Source organism: Ambystoma mexicanum, chromosome 10 (assembly GCF_040938575.1).
Source record: "Ambystoma mexicanum isolate Mex_15411 chromosome 10, UKY_AmexF1_1, whole genome shotgun sequence".
NCBI lineage: Eukaryota > Metazoa > Chordata > Amphibia > Caudata > Ambystomatidae > Ambystoma > Ambystoma mexicanum.
The window spans coordinates 1097153866-1097175887 of NC_090932.1; the positions used below are offsets into that span (position 1 = coordinate 1097153866).

At 43.1% G+C, this 22022-nt stretch overlaps 1 long non-coding RNA gene across 1 annotated transcript in view; it reads left to right on the forward strand.

Annotated features, from left to right (window-relative positions):
• LOC138492019 (uncharacterized) overlaps positions 1 to 15758 on the forward strand; it is a 204143-nt gene extending 188385 nt beyond the window's left edge. The window contains exon 2 of the long non-coding RNA XR_011276129.1: positions 15314 to 15758. This is a non-coding gene — a long non-coding RNA (uncharacterized lncRNA). The remainder of the gene's footprint in view (positions 1 to 15313) is intronic.
• The last annotated feature ends 6264 nt before the right edge of the window (positions 15759 to 22022 follow it).

Below are 22022 nucleotides of genomic sequence, written 5' to 3' on the forward strand. Positions count from 1 at the left end.
TTTTGTTGATGAGTCCCCCCACTTTAATTTTTAGGACTTGACCCCTGGGCACAGCAATTTTCTGATGGCAATGTAGAAGCTGGCATTGAAATGCTTTAACTCGGGAAATGTGAAACTAGCATAACTATGTGGAGATTGGCATGACATTTGGCAGGGCATTGTGAAATTCTCATGGCAGTGTGTAAACTGCAATGGCAATGTGGTAACTGACTGACTGGTCGGCATCTTGGACCAGGCACTGTTTTAGTGATTTTGCTCACGTATGTGCTGTCCCTTCAGTGCTTTTGGGGGTGCAGGTTTTGATGGGCACATACATAAGGATATGTTGTGAAAGACTAACGCTCCTGTGTATGGTGACAAACCTGGACTCTGAATTATTGGAATGCCTCATGTGTCCCCCATCAAATCTGCTGGTGAAGCCTATGACTTTTATATACATTTCGGTATCAAATTGAGCTGTAAAACTTGCCAAATGTGCCCATTTCACCGAACATTTTTGTCAGACACAGCCCCTTTAATCCACCTTGTTGCTCCGCTCACTTCAGTCACTTGTTCAGAGGGGTTGAAATGTGTGCCTTAGCTCATTCTAAAATCAATAGTGACCATGCGAAAGTTCAGAGGACTAGATGGTCTTCAGGCCCATTTCTTTTTCTGTAGTGGGTGATCAAAGTGTTCAGTTCACGTCTACCTTTTAGAAAATACAAAGGAATTTATTAAAGATGGAGTTTAAAGGATAGTTCCGGGACTTTTTTTTTATTGTCCCTACGGGTCGGCCATGTGTTTGTAAGCATAAATCGGTAGATCGTAGGAAACTTTCCTATGGACCTTACCCGACTTTTCGCCCATTATCGCACTCGAAATCAGCCTCCATTTTGTGATAATCCTATCATTCCGCCGCATCGACCTGGCTCACCTGCCTTTGCGGCACTAAATCAAATCCCCCGCCCCTGAAACAGACTTTATCAAAACATTCATATTCCCCGCCTCTATCCGTGACGTGACTGAGCTGCGTAGGCAAACGCGCCCAGGCGTCTTCTACGCGACTCCACACAGACCCCGGAAATCAACACAGATCAGCTCACAATACAGCGCGCCACAATTCGGAATATGAAACTGTACTTTGAAATCAAACCGCAAGATTGTAAATGTGGTAAAGTACATTTATTTGACATCAAATGTTTAGAGAATATTCAGCGATTTGCATTTTTATTTGCTCACGTTCCAAAAAGTTCGTATTGAGGAACGCGATGGTCCTTTGCTGTACACAGGGTCTTAGAGCATCTCACAACACAGCGCCACAATTCGGAATGTGAAACCGTGGTTTAAAAGCAAACGGCAAGATTGTACATTTGGCAAAGTACGTTTATTGGACATCAAATGTTTAGAGAATATTCAGCGATTTGCATTTTTCTTTGCTCTCGATCCAAATTAGTTCGTCTTGAGGGAAGCGATGTTCGTGTGCAGTACACAGGGTGTTGGTTTACGATAAAAATAAGCTCTTCGGTCGCACTGATAATCGCATGGCTGTTCCAACAACGAGGCACTAGGCCACCACAACGGTAGGTATGTTGCATCTAACCGTTAGTACCGCGTAAGGGCATACTTGTACTTGGCGATCGTCCCATAAAATGGTCAGGGTGGTAACGTTGTTCACGCGGAGAAGCAACTGGCGGCTGTAGAAGCCGTCCGCCGGTGTCTGGTACTCGTGACACAGACAGTAGTGAATGATGTACCTAAAAACATAAAAAATGAAATTAGTCTCACCATCAGATCCTTATTAAAATTATTCATTTCATAGCGAGGACAGCGCTACTGGGTGTACACAAGTGTTTAAAGGCGTGGCGAGGCATGGAGGGGGGGGGAGTGGAGTACAAGGTAAGTAGCATAAAATAATAAATAAATAGGGCCAGCTGGTGGCAAGTGCAAGGTAAGTGCAGAACAAGTGCTGGGAAGGGGGGGCTGTAGGATACTGAGACAGTCCCCCAGTGCAGGGGTTGACAGGGAGGCAGTGCAGGTGGAGAGTGGAAGGGCCCAGGACCGAGGTCGCAGACAGTGGACCAGTTGTAGCAGGGGAGAGGGAGAGAGAAAGCAGAAGCAAAGAGGAAGGTTTTGAGGTGCTTCAGTAAAAGCAGATGTTTCTCCTCAAGATAGTGCGCGGTAGAAAACAATATGCCACATAGAACGAACAAGTACAACTGAACCCGTCTTTAAAGCCACTGTATAGTAATGAAATTGCGGTATAAACTCATCAAAAGTTACTTACATTATATTTGCATTTTCCATTGTGTCTCTGTGTAGGGCAGACCCGAAACACCACTCCTTCTTTGCCGACGTTACTTCTTCTAATGAACGTGGCTCATCGTTTCGTTTCTGAAATTTTATTCATTATCTTTTCTTAGTCTTTCAGGATGGTCCCGGCCTGTCAAGGTCAAATCACAATAGAACCTTATATTGGGTCGTGGGCCGTTCCGCCACCCGAGCAAAACATCAAAGCAGCTGACCTTCACTTTGAGCGAGCACACATTTCTAGTTAGCTGCAGTTAGTTTTAGGGACATCTTGTCTGCGTGCCTTTTTTTTTATTGTCCCTATGGGTCGGCCATGTGTTTGTAATACGGAAACATTCTATAATTTTTGTAAAAATGATTTATATTACTGTTTGGTTTAATTGCAATGGGCCTGCAACATGAGGAGACTCGAGAGAACAGACAATCAAATTACAATCATTTAAACCGTGATGTGTATTTCTCAATGAGCTCTGCTTTAGGTGGACATGGAACAGAGGCAATGTTGGGTGGCAATGCAGTTGTCCCCTGCATAGGTTCGTTCACCACTCCATGTATGTGCCTATCGAGGACATCTACGATAAGTCTCTCAATAAACTCATATTGCATATCCTCAAACACTGGTTTGATCACCCATTGTTTACTTCTTTTAGTGAAGGCCTTATTGTAGCGAAGCGTCCCTAAAGTTCCGGTCGTCCTACTTTGTTGACGGCCAACATTATGGTTATGTGCCAAGACCGCTAGAAGAGTCCGATTTATCATGCCTTCCATGCCAAAATGCAATCTTTTGGGCCTGTACTTTAGGCACATATTGTGGAAAACCTCCAAATCTCCTGTGTGGCAGAATTCCGTGAGTCCCCTCAAATCTCTTGTTATAGTTTTATCAAATACAATCTTTTCAATGGCCTTGTGAGTGGGTGATGAAGGAATCAACCACTTCTTCTTCCGTGCCTCCTCTGTGGACAAATGGCCATGTTCACATTTGTGGAAATGCTCATTTGTCGACCATCGATGTACGTTGCTACAGTGCAACATTACTGACCGCCATTTTTCCAGTAGAATTTCCAACGACCCTTCACATGTTTTTGAGCTCCACCAAAGATGGTTGCTGATTGACTTGGACCACTGTGAAATACCTTGCATATCTTTTTTTTTTCCTGCAGCCGACAATTTTTTATTGATTGTTTTTGCAAGATGCCATACGTCAAATTGGTGATTTATATTTTTGTACTCTTCTCTCATTGTCTTGGCAATTGAAACGTGTCTGTCCGTGGCTATCAGGTCGATCACCATTCCCCGCGATTGTAGTTCTTGCAATGATGCTACAAAGCCAACTTTCTCCATGGCCACTGAGGATGTACTTTGTGACACCTGCACGACCACCGAACTCACAATTTTCTTACTTTCCATGTCCTGAAAGTGGTAGGTGCAGTACTTGGCTGAAAATCCTGGGCTGTCGCACTGTCCATCACCGGCTAGCCTGAAGCGTTTGCCCGCGAATGTACTTTCCATTGACATTTTTTCCATTCTCCAAGCTTCGCTGATGGCTGGAAATAGATAATCGGTTTGGTATTTGTAGAACTGACTTTTCGCAATGAAATGGATTCCCACAAACTGAAAGAAATACTGTAACTTTTTAAAACTTGAACCACTAAAAAGTGCGGCCGCTGCACAAAGTAGATTGCCTGCTGGCAGTTGCCCCAGCATGGGTTGTGCAGACCATGCGAACGGATGATATTGTGTACAGGTGGCATGTATTTTAAGGTTAGTGCCTCGAATTGCACGAGTCACATTAATCAATGGCTCCCCACATACTTCCCCACCAACCCAATGCCCACATTTCATCATCATAATAATATCCATCAAACAGCTATCGAATACAATGAATTTGGCCTCTTTCCTTATACTGTCACTCTGCATCCCAGCTGGTTCGGCCTGTAACGTTGAGGACATGTCACTCGCATGAAAGGTACAATCTCTGATATCGTCTTCCGCTATGCTGAGTGATATTGATGGTGTTTCATTGTCGTCCACTTCATTCTCTTCCATTGCAACATCTGTTCCTTGTCCGGAGATGGGAGAAAAAAACAATGTCTTCAACTTTCGCGCGCTCTTATTTTTTGCGGGTGTGGATTCTGTGAATTGATCTCCGACTGCATCCAAACTACCAGGAGGACATTCACTATCAATGGCTGGTGGTGGTATAGCTCCGTTGTCAATCACTTCATATTCTTCCCATTGGCACGATGCATCTCCAGTCTCAAGTCCCTGCCAAAAGGTTTGACAAGCAACATCTCTCGTTCGCTTCACTGTCTGTGTAGATCTAGTTCTTACACCCACTCGCAACTAGAGGACAGATTAGAAAAGGGATGTTCAGTTTAAACACAACTTACAGTATTGAACTATTGACAGTGAAAGACAACATAATATAGTGAACAGGACACTAACCTTCTTTTGCTTTCTTTTCTTTGAAACTTTCTTGCCTAGAAATTCAACATCTGGACGCTGTTGCTCCGACTCGTGTGTGCATGTCTCCACTTCCTCTCGCGCTGCAACGACTATATTTTCATGATAAGCACATCCATCACTCACTGAGGCTCCATCGACTCCCTGAAACATAGAACTTTCATTAGTATGTATAATAATATTGAAAACACAAAATGTACTTGGGGACCAATACCCATACGTACATCTCAATAGCAAAACACGAATGAACGCATTGTGTAGAACATTCAAACGACAATAGTTCACGCATTGTTGATCTAGTTAGATTGAACTGTCAAGATCCATACCTCGGGCTCCGCATAGACTTCCATTGATGATATTATTGAAGATGACGCTTCAGCAACTCCCTGAAACACAGTAATTGCATTAGTATGGTTTTCTATTTTGTTTAAAAGAACATAAACTTTCTGCAGGCGTCAACGGCTCATCTAAATAGACCTGCACAAATGATCAGTTGTCTAAAATAAATAATGGATATCTAAATATGATTCGATTTGCTCCATCGTTGGAAGTGTCACCACCCAGAGATCTGCATCAACTACTAGGGGTGATGTTCTTGTTGAAGAAGCTCCGTCAGCTCCCTGAAACATAGTACTTGCGTTAATAAAGAAGGAAGTATAGCGGATGTAATCACGTCATTTGATCTCGCATGATTGATCTGTCAGTATCCATACCTCGAAATGCATAAGAACATCAAGGGACGCTGTAACTGCGGTGCACACTTCTGCAAGCTGTTGCGCCGACCCGTAACTGCATGCTCCCCCTTCTTCTTGGACTAATGCTCCATCGACTCCCTGAAACATAGGACTTTCATTAGTAATGAACACAATATTGAAAAAAGAAGACACATAGGAGGGCGACGACAGAAGGACATACCAATGGCTAAAAACGAAAGAAACATTGTGTGTAACAATCACGCTACAAGAATGCAAGATCTGATGATCTCCATCGATGGAACTGTCCGGAAACGTACCTCGAGCATCTGAGTGACATCTACGGTTGTCGTCAATGCGTTGGACTCCTCAGCATCTCCCTGAAAGACAGTACTTGCATTATTTTGGATAACAATAATTATAACTGAAAACAAAGACTAGAGGACGAGTACTGTGGTGTACCATTAGGTAAAATGATTACACGATCAATTAAAACTATTGATTTACATGCCTAAAACAAGTCAGTGTCAGAATAGCTAAGTAAGATTACCCGATAGGCGCTTGAAGTGGCTGATGACTGCAATAACGACACGGATGGAGAATCTTCCGCCTTCATATTGAGTGGATACATAAATGGGGAAATTATTGTTAGCTAATGCTACACACTACCGCAAGGCCGAGAGACAAATACGTAAACTTGACTCACCAGTGGAGGGATGTGGACGAATAGAGTGGGAATAGCGGTTGAGAGCAATTTTCGCCTCGCTCGCGGTGTTTTCTTCTTTATTAGCAATGATGTGGAGTACATGTCTGGGCTAAAGTGCCTGCTGCAGATGCGGTATCGATCACCCCTCTTGTCCGCAAAGACTTCAAGGACTCTACTTTCTAGCTCAGAGGCTGGATATCCGCAATATCGGACCCATTCTCTTATCTGATCTATTGTCTTAGGGAAAACATGCATTATAGTATCTTCAGATTTGTTATGGGTCTTCGAAGGGCAACCGCCAATGGAACAGGCAGGCATTATGGAAAGTTCTGAAAAGTAAAGATCAACAATTCTCTATGAATACCAATGTGTTAAAACATTAAATGACACATAAAAGGTTCAATGCAAGGTCCGTTTTGGTTCTTGGAACTATACACGTTATTCACATGCGGATAAGTATTTCAATAACTTTCAAAAAATAGAAAAAGTAATTTGACTAAACTCAGAACATGTGACTAGTTCCTTGCATGTACTGTCGTGAACGAAAAGAAAACATGGATGCAATTTGATGACTACTAGCAAATAGATATAAATTAAAAAATTGGACGCAAAATGATTATGGTACATGGACTTACCTTGACGAACAAACAGTTAGATGCAGGGATCAGAGTAGTTTCTTGTCGTAGAACAGGGAGCAGTTCACAGGTTGCAAACTGACGAGTTTGCTCAAAGTGGTCACGGAAGTTCACAGAGACGAAGAGCAGATAACCAGCACCTTCACGGGTTGACTAGCAAAGCGCAAAGAAGTTCTCATTAGAAATATGAAGTGGGTTATAAAGAATTCGAAACAGGGGTGTGTTTGTGAATGAATGACGTGTATATGTCGTGGCATTATGCGGTCTGCAGGGGGCCGTCCAGCGTGAGGGGGGATGCTTGGCAGGAGACACAGGGTCTGGAGGTAGACATGGGAACAACAAACCCATGCTCTATAGACCACTTTGAAGTGTACATGGTCTTTGGCACCTCTTGGCCTTTATCGCTCCCTGACAGCTCCACTTGCCAGCAGCGCAAGTACCCCGGTGCGAACTGCCTTTGATAGGGCGGGGGGTGGATCGGGGCGGTGGTCGTGCAGACAAGACACAGGAAGACTCGTGAATGGAGACACACTTATGTGGATTGCAGGGGGCCGTCCAGCGTGAGGGGGGATGCTTGGCAGGAGACACGGGGTCTGGAGGTAGACATGGGAACAACAACCCATGCTCTATAGACCACTTTGAAGTGTACATGGTCTTTGGCACCTCTTGGCCTTTATCGCTCCCTGACAGCTCCACTTGCCAGCACAAGTACCCCGGTGCGAACTGCCTTTGATAGGGCGGGGGGGGGTGGATCGGGGCGGTGGTCGTGCAGACAAGACACAGGAAGACTCGTGAATGGAGACACACTTATGTGGATTGCAGGGGGCCGTCCAGCGTGAGGGGGGATGCTTGGCAGGAGACACGGGGTCTGGAGGTAGACATGGGAACAACAACCCATGCTCTATAGACCACTTTGAAGTGTACATGGTCTTTGGCACCTCTTGGCCTTTATCGCTCCCTGACAGCTCCACTTGCCAGCACAAGTACCCCGGTGCGAACTGCCTTTGATAGGGCGGGGGGGTGGATCGGGGCGGTGGTCGTGCAGACAAGACACAGGAAGACTCGTGAATGGAGACACACTTATGTGGATTGCAGGGGGCCGTCCAGCGTGAGGGGGGATGCTTGGCAGGAGACACGGGGTCTGGAGGTAGACATGGGAACAACAACCCATGCTCTATAGACCACTTTGAAGTGTACATGGTCTTTGGCACCTCTTGGCCTTTATCGCTCCCTGACAGCTCCACTTGCCAGCACAAGTACCCCGGTGCGAACTGCCTTTGATAGGGCGGGGGGGTGGATCGGGGCGGTGGTCGTGCAGACAAGACCCGTTTGCCGCAGGGCCTCACCAAGGAGAGGCCATCTAACTGAATGTAAGAGGATGGCTGCAGGATCTACTACATGGAAGGCAGGGGGGTGAGTTTATAAATACCTCACCCTCCCAGGAGAATATATGGGGGTCATCTCTGTACCCGGTGCCCAAAAAGAGGATTTATTATGATCAACCATATTTATTATTTACCTATAACCATGTTTTGTATCAATAAAATCCAACAGCTTTTTATTGCCAACGCTTGATGCCAACCCACAAAATAATATATGTATGACTGCTGCATATATGGGTTCAACGGTTATGTGGATTGAAGGTGTGCGGCCAGCGTGAGGGAGGATGCTGGCCGGAGACATGTGGTGTGACAAGACAAGGCACTGGAAGGCTATTCAACGGAGACACACTAGATTCATTTAAAAAATCAAAACAACCATTGCTAAAATATATGTTGGGCTTTATTTTAGATTTTAGTTAAACATAAATAATAAACATTACACATTGTAAAGTTGAGGTTGCAGCACATCGAGGGAAAATCCGCGGTATTGTCCACTGTCACTGGGGAAATGTTGTCTAATGGCAAGTACCGCACAGGCAGGTATTACTCTCCGAACGCGGTGTCCGAGCCTCCCGTGAAGCCACCAAGTGAAGCAACGATAGGCCACCAGCCTGTACCACCTGTGAAAAAAAAAGATGCAAACTGTATTAAACTGACCAAACTTTCTTATCAATGTCGATTCAGGTAACACATGTCATTTTTCTTAGAAAAAAATTATATCTAGAAAATGCACTATATGGAACCAATTTACATGCGTTCGAATGATATGTAAATGTAATTTTATATGTGGGAGACGACCATGAAATAGTGGTGGCATCACTGACATCACAAACAGAGTATACTTACTCGTTACTCGGATTACGCGGACGAACAGTGCCACGAAGTTCGTGCATAAGCACCATCATCATCCTCAACACTGTCCGTGAGAGGCAGGCTTCCCTGAACTCTGGCAGCTCGGTGATGCATTGCGGACTTTGCTCGCCTTCCTGCAGACTTTGCTCGCTTTCCGAAATGTAGGCCAAGCACCCGGAATTTTCACGGCAGCAGCAGTTCTCCTCCTCAGTTGGCATTAGCTCGCACCGATTGCACGTGCACCAGGTGGAGACGCCGTCCATGCGACATGGTCCAGGCTCTTCATCCGTTGACTGGTCCTCCCAACTGCCGTCCGAATCCCCATCGTTTTCGCGTGCTTGCCTTTCCAGTAGTTCCTCCTCGGTGTACTCGGGCTCGTACATATACGGCATTATTGTGGCCATTGTGCGGTAAAGATAGTAAAATAATTTACAGAGATGGTACAGGTGTTCACACGGGCTACAAGCGGCGAAGGTAGCTGACCAGAGCACTGAAACGAGTCACAGAATACTCAAAGTAACACAGAGAGAGGAATGGAATCGAAAATCTGCTGCTGTATGTTGTGAAACGGTCTGTTTATACTTATTGGGGAAAGAGGCGTCCTGCCATTTCCATGGCAACACGTCAATAGCTGAGGCGCAGCGATTGTTGACACGAGACGTGCTTGAAATGGGCAGTACGCGTCTGCTGATGTCAGGCTCAGGGGCGGGGGATTTGATTTAGTGCCGCAAAGGCAGGTGAGCCAGGTCGATGCGGCGGAATGATAGGATTATCACAAAATGGAGGCTGATTTCGAGTGCGATAATGGGCGAAAAGTCGGGTAAGGTCCATAGGAAAGTTTCCTACGATCTACCGATTTATGCTTACAAACACATGGCCGACCCGTAGGGACAATAAAAAAAAAGTCCCGGAACTATCCTTTAAGATATCGTAGACTTTTCACCTACAGGACGATGGACAAGCAGAGAGAAGTAACACACAATTGGATCACTAGTGTGGGTAATTAGGTATGCAGTGATTATATCGAGAAAAAGAAAAACGAATGAAATAATACCGAAAACATAACATAAAATTAAGGTAAGGTGTTATAAAGTGCGGGGGTGGTTTGTTTGGGGTTCAAAGCATAGGAGGGCCCCCCAATATTAAAAAAAAGAATTCGATTTGTTTTCTCTGTATTATTTCATTCACTATTTTTTTATTTGTTGTAATCACATGTAACCGGGTAATTATTATTGAACACCACAGTAACTTGACTAAGCTGATAACATTGGAGGGATTTTCATATAGTAATAAAACACATTCACCCTCTGTCATGCCTCAACTTCATATCTCAAACTCGTCATCTATAATGTCTTCGGATGTTGTTTCCACCAAGACTAGTAATCACAGACAAACATTTGTTGGCTTCATTATAGCAAGTACATAATGAGGTAGCTGATTAATTACTATTAGTATGCAAACAACACAGGAAAATTGGCACCAGGGTAACCTGGATGAAAAAGAGTGCTGCTTTTTTGGTCCTTTTCAAATTATGATAGTGGTAAATTCTTGGGCTATGAAATTAGAAATCTCTTATTACTGGCTGGTGCACTAAATATTTAATCTTCCTTATAAAATCAGATTGGTCAAGAAGCAAACCTCTGTGTTTATCTTGATGTTTGTTGATGTTTTAGGGCAGGGGAGTTGCTAGGTCTGGAAAAGACCCAGGGCTAAGCTGATGTCGGAACTGTTGGGACTGGGGGCTAGCTAGCCTTTTGACTGTAGCTCCTGAGATTCTATCCGGGGCTACAACCAAAAGATCAGGGGCTATAGCCCACTTAGCCCCCCCCCTAGCAACGCCCCTGTTTTAGGGAATCCCTACATTTGAGAAATTATAACACTCTTAACTCTTGTTTTGGGTATATTCATTTATAGACAGGAACACCTGTAGACCCTAGAATCATTCTTGAGAAACCATCCTTAACTGTGTGTTTATTAGAATATGGTTAAATCCTGATTTTATTTTTTTAGGTTTTAGGGGCTTCGTGGGTTGTTGAGATTCACTTGTTTGTTTAATCGTGTGTTTAATTTATGAAATTTGTATTGCTATTTTATTGTTCTTTGATTTACATAGTGAAGTGGTGTGAAGCTGGACACCTAGTCATTGGCCATTGTGTGCTAATAAATATACAAAACAATACCTTGAATCAAAGCAAAGACCCTTTGGGAGGCCTTTTGACCTATCTCAGCAGGAGAACAGAGGCGAATAGTGGCTAAAGCCCTACTTAACCCCACATTACTATTAAGCCAGTAGTTATCCCAGTCATAAAGGTGAAACGTCCACAGCTTGACAAGTATACGTCCTTTGTCAATATGGTAACGTGAGCTGTGGGCTTTTCAGGAGGGTTATGAACTGCAATGCAAGCAACAATTGTACAGAGATACCAAAATAAAAGAATGCCAAACCAAGGCCCTATACAAAATAGGATCTTAAATTAAACTAACAAAAATGCACACAACTAATTAAAACACTACTGGCCCAGTCCCGTGAGGCAACATACAGAGAAAGCAGACTTTAGATTAAAGGGATATTTTGAGTTCATGGACAATGTTGCTCCAGCAAAGGTTTCATGAACAAAACGTAAAAGGCATTGAATGTCTCTCAAAAGGTAGAGAAGTAAGCTTAAAATGTGCTAGAGTCCTTTAGGGCAGACCAGGCGGACTGTTTTTGACTTTCAGGTTTGGGTGCTTTTAGCACCAAGCCGCAGTGGAGTGTAGGAGTGGCGTTCATCCACTGACCCTGACACAATCATTGTAAAAAAAGTATTGAACCTCACTTCTGCTGTGTCAAGTGCTCTGTTGATTCCCAGCGTGGTAGAGCGTAGCTCCAGGAATTCTTACCGATGGCCTACCGTGTTCTGTTAATACGTGATTTGTGCATTGCAGTGCAACAGGATGTTTAATACAGATATTTTGTAGAAAAGGTTCAGATAGGAACAAGTAGGATATATTTGGTTTTGCACCTGCAATCAAAGCGGTTCACCTTTTCCACATCCTCAGTCCACTATTGTGACATATACTCTTCACTTATCATCACAACACTCCCTGTGACTGCTTTTGGATCTTGAATTTTGTTTTTCAATCCAGAGGTCTGAGTCAAGATAATTAGTGCTAGAGTTCTTGTTTTAACTTTCTCCAAAAAGAGGTTCTGTTATTCCCTTCTCACTGCCTCGTGAGTTATTGTATTGTGACTGATCCTTCCATGGCTTATCATATTGTGCCCAGTTTAGCTTGTATATGTCTTGTGTAAGGCCTAAACCCGCTCCCAGAAGTGCCAATGGTATTTCTTGGGCAAGTTGCAAAAGAAATGTCTAATGTTTCCTTTGCACAATTTGGAGCTGCTTTCATTTCTAACTTGAGACACAGACGTTGGCACCATATGTAAATGAACTGGATTGTGTAGCCTGGAAAACAAGGCCTTTGTTAGTGTTCGATAGTCCAGCCTATTTGCCAAGTACTATATTCCCAAGGTCTCAGTGTCAAAAGCTTTAATTTTCTTTGTTGATACATAGTTTCTAGCAACACAAGTCTGCGTGTGTTACCCCATGAGCAGAACCTTTGCTTTTGCCTTTCTTGTTCTCTGACCTCCATGATTTTGGACTTCTGCAAGTTCTTTCTGAATCTCCTGTTCTTTGCAGAAGTGAGACATCTCGTTCCTGAACTCCTGGGTGTCCCAAGCCAGGCATTGTGGCTGAGATAATCACGTCCTTTTCTCCTCCTTCATGAGTGGGACCCACTTCTTGACACTCTACATCTACGCCCTTTATGTATTTAAAAAAGTGTGTATGGGCCATCCGGCAAACTCGTTCTACTTCTTTATTTATTTGGAGGTCACCAGGTAAGTGGCTCTTCAGTCTGAATCTGAGCTGGGCTGAAGAGTTTCAGTAAAGGATTCAGTTTCTTTCCGCAGCATCACTCAGGTTGACCTTTAGAAGGTAATTGGGAAATCTACAAATTCTCCACAGAGAACTTGCAGCCTTTCTGATGGTCATGTCTATTACCTGATGGAGTAATGTCAAACTTGGTGCATCGTTCATTGGACTTTATGCACACAACTTCTCCCTCGAAATATTATGGCTGCACATTCAGTCTGACCTATCCAGCTCGCAAGATCCTTTTCACAAAGACCTTTGCCTCGGAATCAGACATTCTCACCGATGCCTCCTTACGTGTAATTATTATGCTAGTATGGCAGATTTTTGGGTAACATTTTTGACCGCCCAAACATTACCTCTCAATTTCAACAGTTTTCTTGTGGTTGGTTAGATTCATTAATTAACTGAAGGGTGTGTGGGCCTGAAAATCATTTTGGAAACAGGCAACTTCTGGCATCAGTTCCATGCTGAAATGTTGGTGAAGAAATGCCACCTACGCTGCCCTGGTATCCAAAGGGCGGGGAGAGGACTGGCGATGGGGGAAGGACAGAGTTCAAAAAGGCGTTGCACAGCCCCCATCGCTGTAGTATTAGTATAGAGAAGTCAGTTCAAGATCACTTGGAGAATATCGGATCTGTGTTAATTAATGAAAGTACAAAACACAGGAAATGGGATAGAGTAAGAACTATTGAGACACTTGAGAAAATGCGACGCTATGAAGAATATGTAAAGCAAAGTCATCACTACCTTAAGCCTTGTAGTTACTTGATTAAGGCCTGTACTAGTGCCCTAAGGCGCTTTATTATCTTTGCGCCTAAGCATTTTATATGTATATTGGTACTTGGCAGAACATTCCACGCAAAAGAAGACTATTCCGTCTGCGTGCAAAGTCTATAGAATCTAGTAGACATATACAGACCACATGTGAAAAGTGAACAAAACTTTATTCTAAAGGATACAAGCGTTTTTGCACACAGCCAAGCAGTATTGCAACAGATCAGTTTTGGTCTATGATTGTAGCCGCCAACTCTCTTGTGATTACTCAATCTCACTTACTCTATCAGAATTGTCCCTGGACCTAGGATGATAGTAACAAATGTTTGTCTCCCCCCTTACTTGTTACCCTCCCTCGCCCTCCAGCACTATTGAAATGTCATCAGGCCTAGTACGATAGTCGCTTGTTTTGTTCCTCTCCCTCCTCTCTCCTCCCCTCTCCCTCACCTCGTGTAATTCTTGGGCTCTACCAGAAATGTCGTCAGGCCTAGTATGGTAGTCACCTGTCTGTTCCCATTCTCTTCCTATCTGTGTCTTAGCACTTGCACTATCTGAAATGTTGCTAGGCCGAGTATGATAGTTAATTTCACATTCTTGTTGTTCATGGCCTGTAAGAATGTTTTGTATTTTCCCTTGTTCCCTCCCTTGTCGTGAGTGCTTTGAGATACATTGGGCCTCATTACGAGGTTGGAGGTAGCCATGGCACTCTTAGCGCCATGGCTGCCTCCAAAACCCTTCCGACTCCGGCCTGGTGAATGGAGCAATTACAGGTCCATTCCAAGGTCGGCGGGACTGGTAATTCCACATTCGCCAGAGCCATTCCCCATTCCCATTTGAGCCCCGATAGGGCTCAATGGGAATGGGGAAGGTGCTAATAACGGTACTGGTAAAACCAGGCGTTAAGGGAGGACCCACAAAGGGAACTCGTAATAGGTCGGTAAGGGATTACCGGCACCGGTGCCCTTACCGGTGCCGGTAATCCCTTACCGCCCACCTCGTAATGAGGCCCATTGTGTATAGATGCTATGTAAATAAACTATCATATCATAACTGCTGCAGCAATGCACATTTGGGAGACCATTCAATGCACTTTATTAACTAAGAGCTCCAGGACTGAATTGCATTGTATAATGATCTAAAACGTACATGCCTTTTATGAATTGGATAGACACAGAAGAACATAATAGTCAGATATGGCTATATTGATGGGAGTTTGTATGGAAACTTTTATTTATTTTTAATAATCTAAGTCTGTAGGGATTTTAAGATCAAATGTTGTCTATGAAATGGTAGCAAATGAATTGATTGAGGACTCTTAGATATTGATGATATTAGTACATGCATTTTTTAATCTATATAAATAAAAATGTAAACGTTTGTTTGTTCAAAATCTTAAATCTCCGAAAGTTCTTCACTGATTGCTCTGAAATTTTGACATAATGTTGCATTCGAATAAGCGCATGTTTTTTTACACCTATTATACATAGATGTCACACATGTGACAGGTAAAAACATGCCTTTTCTGAAAAACAGCACCATCTGTTGGACGTAAAAGCAACACACGCTATACTAAATATTTTACGATTCCATTTCAATGTTTCTGATTTAGAATGGCTCAAATACGTGCCGAGGAAGCAGCAGAGCGATGTGTAGCCAGACTTCAAGAGGCACGGTTGCGAGTACAGCGTTCACGTTCTGCAGCTTCAGATCTGCTTCGTTCTCAACAGAATGAACATGACAGGCAGAGAGTGGCTGAAAGACGTCAACGAGAAACAGCAGATTAGCATCAAACACGACTCCGTGATCAGCAATCACGCAATTACAATTGCCTTGCATTCCGGTATAAACCAGCTGATGATTATAGTTTGAGCCGGCATGTTCTCATCAGCACCATGACTGAAGTGTGTCCTTATTGCAAGGCTCTGAAATTTAATGGAGAAAGGAAAGGAATGTGTTGCGCCGCCGGGAAAATTGAACAGCCTCAACTTGGAGAACCGCCAGAGCCATTAAAAACTGCCCCCAAACATTGTGAAATTAAACATAATAGAAACATGCGCTTTCTTTTTTCTTTCTTTTCCATTTAACCAGACTGAGCCACAGCAACGCATGGCCGGGGACAGCCGGTATTGTATATAATCTTTAATTTTCTCTCTCCTTTTCTTTTCCTTTTCTGATTTTAAATACAGAGAATATTTTGTTGACTTTTAAATTATATGTTATTCTGTATTTCTTGCAAAAGGCTAAATTTACTAGCAAAAAGCATTAAATTAAAAATCAAAAATAAAATAAATAGAGACATTTTAGAATTCTGGAAAATGGCGTCTGGTTTCTATGGCAGAGAGGGTGGCATAGAAGGAGTGTGTCAGAATGAGGAGGGGGCATTTCTGATTAAATACGGGAGAATGTACAGCACAGAGAGGTGTGGTGGCATCACTGGCCTCATATTGTACTTTTAAAGAAAATCCTCTGCATAAGAATCCTAAAATGGCTGCACTTTGTGGAGGAGGACACTGATGCATGCAGGGGATCATTTGCGCTGACAGGAGCATGCTTGCTGCCCCGTGGAGTGCAGTCCACAGACTCAGCTCTTTGACACTACATCGGAAGCACTTTATTTCACAGCTGGAAGACTTACTGAGAATGTACTCATGCAACATTGAATTATTCTACTGCAGTCTTCATCATGGCAGAGCTCTGCTGGCACCACTGCAGCTGCTGACTTCGGGACTCCATTGCTTGGCAAAGATTTGGAAAGGTTCCTTTTATTGTTATGGTCAGTGTTTTATGGTTATGGTCAGTGATAGGCCTTACTAAGATGGCAGCTGCCTGCTCGCCTTAACAACTTCCACAGAGGCATCATACATGCATGGCATATTCCTGGCTGCACAACAGATACGTCCATGAGTCTTTATGCATGATGTGCGTATTTTGGTGCTGTGACTTGGATTAAATTAGTAAACCACTGATCATTTAGTATGCAGAAAGTACCAGGGGAGGATCTGGTCCCAACATAAACTGGTAGTTTCCACCAAGCCAATGTCCCTTATGCACTGAAGGTCCTCTCCCATCTCCCATCAGGTGGCCAACTAATCTCTGTTTATCTTCATGCTTACAAGCTCTTATCTCCAACCTTGGCACGTGTGGGTGAAATTGGCCACGCAGAAACTAAGTTTGGCAATAGCTGATTCAGGAAGAGCAACCTTTGCTTGGGGTTCCACGAAGCTAGGACACCATAGCAGAGGTCACTATTGGTCTCAGCCACTGCATTGTCATCGCTCTGTAGACCTACTGTGATGGCATGATCCATGCGCCCAGTCCTGGTCACATCCATTCACTCTGACTCTAGATTTTACTGCAAAGAGGTTTATTTTCACCACATTCTTTTGTTAAATAGAAACTTCTGGACCTTGTCTTCGTGTTTGGATTCACTATTTATTAAATGTACCCAAATTCCACATTCAGAAGAGGTATTTTGGACTGGTTCTGCTAATGAAAGGATAACAAAAAGAAGGCGTTATTCTGCGGTCATTATTGTTGCCATCTTAGTGCAGGAAAATGTCAGCCAGATTTTTCAGAGAGCAATGATCTAGTCAATTGTAAGCCTAGAACTACAGAATCATTTACTGAGCGTTGACTTCAGGCCTCACACAATGGCATCATGTTATCTACCTCAGAAGAGGACTGTCTGCCTCAGCCTTGGCTAGGGACTCAAACTTGTCACGTACAAATTACGCGCATATCCATCCCCAGCCGAGGTATCTTTCCCTTTGGGTGATACCAGGGATCCATGCTTTTACTCAATTTATCTCGCATCCCTCTGACGCAGAGTAGAGAGAGCCTTCCACACTTTTGGAGGTCAAATCACTGTTAGCTGACTTGAATTGCACCATAACAACATCAATGGGAACCATACTATGTTGATAAACAATCACCTTTTCCCCACAGCCAAACTAAAATCTCACACTTGAGGCCTAAAAATCTTGCAAAACATGTATTTATTGACGACATTTAAATTGGGTTAGGTATGATATTTATTTGTTTTAAAGCACTAAGCGCTATAAGGGCAAGAAGATAAAACATGACCACAGAAGCATGGAATTGCTGAATAGTCTGTCTGGGTTTCGTATGTGCTTCAATGTTCAGAGCACAAAAGCACACTGGGGCATTCTACCTGGAAACTAAACTTGAGCATAAGCAACCTAGCAGGTGTCTTCACTCAGCATTGCAAATCTTATTTAAAGTTCCACGCTACCAGAGAGGCTGAATAGGGGGCCGCTACTTCTCGGTTCTTGCCCCTACCCTATGGAATGCTTCACCGGCCTCTACGTGTGAGATTACAAGCTATTTCCAGTTTCGAAAAGTGCTGAAAACCCATCTTTTCTAGCTGTTTTCTATGGCGTTGCAGCACACATGGTTGTCCTTTCTTAGCGCCTAGATGCCTTTGGGCCTCAGTCTGCACTGTATAAATATTGTACATTACATTACACTACATTACACAGGTTAGACATACCTGCAAGGGTCTCCTGCCTTTGTCTTTGTGTGGCCATTATTGAATTCAAAATTGATTAAATGTTTGTATAATTTATGAATTTAGGAAAAGCAGAACTTATCTCACAATGTATAAGTGATGAGTTTTGATAATACTAATATGTGTGTTTCCCTATGGTTTGCTTTCAGCGCTTGTGCTTGTGTTTATAGCCATTTGGTTAAAACAAGTCTACCCACCAATGGCATTCAGGAATTTGGGCTTTTTCTATATTTTTAACCTTGGCAAGGGTGTCAGTCCTGGATCACGTTCCTGTATCTGGTTTATGCAATAGCATGGTGTGCTCAACCTGTATCATTGGCCTCATGGTGGCAGTGTGAATGCAGATGCTTGAGCATGCAAAAAAGGATGGGTTGGCCCATGCAGGGATTGTAATAATGTACTACATTCTGGCTTGGAGGTCTTTCCCACATTGCCGCAACCCCGCTGTTTTTGGGTACTAGATAACCACAGGACATTCCCTGAAAAATAAAGACAAATAATTAATAGCACTGCACAACTAGCTTCCAAAAACCAAAAATCAACAAATACCTTGGCAAGAGTGACTGTAGACTTTTCATGGAGTTTCATGGACCCCAAAACTCAGTTACATTTCAGGATGAACAGCAACTTCCAGTAAAATAATCTTCCTAACTTTAAAGGCACCTACGATACATCAAAATATCCTGAAGTCCCGTTCTCCCCCCTCTAGAAATTCCACAATATCCAGTCAATTAACAGCATCATCCATTATGGAACTATGCAAGCAGACAGAGCTGTTCAAAAGCAAAACAAACCCATGTTGCGAGGCAATGATGGAAGCCAGGTGTTCCCTTGCAGTGTACACTCCATAACTGGGAACTAGTTCAAAATAAATCAGTCACTGGTTTCCAAACATGTCCAAACTCAACAGATGCATCAAACAAGCATCTGAACACAATAGTAGCTTCAGAACCATGCTGAGTACGCGGGGCGTGGCTCGGAGCCTAACGGGATGGCAGGCTGATCCTGCGCTCCTGCTCCTGAACGCTGCTTTTTCATAGTAAATGTGACTTTCATATTTAAATAATGCTCTGTTCCAGAAACGGAATGTTTGGCGTCCCATGATAAGTCTGCCAGGTTCTTCTTCTGTCACCTGTCTGGGCACACGCATGGCATGCACGTCGGTTACTACGCGGGAAGCTGATTTTTCTAACAACACTGGTCTCCAGTCAAGTTACAGGCCTGGCATGAGTAATGAGTAAAGATATATACAAATGTATTTTTCACCAGAATTTTTTGTACTGGAACAACTTAATGGTCTTTTGCTGCTCCTAAATATCACATGCAAGATATTCATTACTGTCATCCTTGTCTTCTTTGTGGCTTGTTATGCTTATTTCGGTCATGATGCCTCAGTGAAGAATAATTTCAAAAGAAGATGGGAATCCTTTAAAATATTGCAGTTATGGGGGAACAAATCATGGCCTTGCTCTGAGGCGATTTTAAACTTCCCTTAAAGGTACGCACCTCCATCCAGGATTGGGGATTGTATATTTTACGGCAGCATTCCCCAGTTTCTCTTACATGAGTCCCTGGAAGGCACATGGCCTCTGTGTCATATAGTGACAGCAATTCACAAATATGAGGGAATGTATGGTATTTAGCACCTCAGCGCTGCACAGATAGGGTATCGCCATTCAATTATGAAGGAAGTGAAGAAATGTGTGGGAAAAAAGTGTGATATCTATCCAAAAGGGCTGACTACTGATACAAGCTTTCTACTATGCCACGTGTGTGTTATATACTGTCTCTAGTCTAAATCCTGTGGCTACGGCTAACATTATGAGCATCTTGGTTTTCATCTCTGGATCTTGAGAACAATATTATGGTGACTTTGAAGAAAGGTCATGCGAAGGGGGATGCTTTGGTGTCATCCTAAACACTCAAAAGAAAAAAGAGCGAATCACCAACGCCAAAAGAAGAAAAGATGGATCCGGCCATGCACGCCATACAAATGGAAATAAAAGCCACCAATGCCAAGCTGCAACAATTAGATGACAAATGGTCTGCGTTTGAATAAAGAATAACTGAAGTCAAGCAGCAAGTTAGTGATGCCGAAGATGTGACCAACAAAGTGCTTATGTTAGAGACCACAGTTAAAACTCTGCAGAAGCAAACTGAAAACCTAGAAAACAGAAATAGAAGAAACAATCTACGCATTGTAGGTCTGCTGGAGGAATTTGAAAAAGACAGCCCCATCTAATTTCTTACTACAATGCTCCCTGAGCTTTCGGATCTTCTGACTTCTCTACAATTGAATGTTCAATGAGCACATCGTGTGGGACCTGTTACCTCAATACACAACACAAATAATTCCTCAAGAACTCTTATTTTTACTCTTTTGGATTACACACAGAACCTCTTGCTTTAAGGCAGCTTAATGCAAGATTTGGCATCATTCATCCTGGCTTTTCGAAAGTAACCCTCACAGGTCATATTGCTACTTTTGAAAATCCCAGTGACCTCAGACACTTTATTCAATCCCACAAGATGGAAGACATGGATACCTCGATTCCTGCGACCCAAAAACGTTTCCTAGGAACGCAAAGTGAATCATTTCATTGGATGTAAAGGACAATGTGTGTCGGAGTGGTGCCAAGGTTAGCCTCATCTCACTGGGCTCTCCACCCCCACTACATCTTATGTCAACATGATTTGGTGTGGCTTTTTCCTGTTAGGTTAGTCACAATATTATTTCTAGTTGAAAGTTGCAACTTTTTTGGGATTATAGTCATGTTGTCATTTGTCTCCCCTCTTTCCATGTGTCTCTCTTCCTCCTTTATGTCCGTCCCTCTGGATAACTTATATGTGCAACATAAATGGATTCACCACTGCTATTTGATAATAAGTCATTATTTTATTTCCTTGATGCTTCCCTTCTCTTTAACTATATATCAACAGGTGTTTTATTCTTACTGCCCTTTTCTTCGATACCACTGAATATATCGTCTTGGAATGTTAAAGGTCTTCATAACCCCGTTAAAAGACAAAACACACTTTCTTATTTGAACAGAACCAAAACCATCAATCACCTGCATTCAGGAGACTCACCTTCCAGAGACTGAAGCTACTAAACTGAAGAGATTGTGGTGTATTGGGGCAATTGTTGACTAGAGAGCAGGTGCGCCTCTGCCTTCCCCAGAAAAAATGGAATTACAAAATCAGAAAAGACACATTTGAAACTGCACTTTAAATTCTCCTGGAAATGCAGCTGCCACAAAGAATGGTTAGTTTTGCTATACAAGTAGGGACAGATGAGACATTAGCTCGCACAATTAGTGTGTTTCTAAATACAATAGACTAGGTGACAGGTAGGTGTGTAGCAAAAAAGGATCTCACTACACATGTAGGGCAGCATGGCTAATAGCTAGGGATGAGGTTTCAGCGTACCCATATGTAGAAATGGTATGTGCCATGCATGCACCAGGACTCTGTAGATAGCAAATAAATGCGGAACAAATGTGTCCTGCAGAGGAACAGAAACGTGACAAGCAGTTGCCATTTTGTGAACCAGCAGAGAATTCTGCTCTGCAGCTTTAAGAAAAACCCAGCTAAGCACACTCCAACAAATACAGTTAATTCAAGGTAAATGCTGTAGGCAGCTAGATGGGACCTGCCCCCAAGGAATGTGATGGCCCAAAGACTTCATGGGGAGGGTTAGATGGCGTAACAAGATATTATTGTGTGCGTCCAGCTGGCGAGATAAATTGAGTTACAAGGACATGGCAGACCGGTTCAAGTTTATAAAACG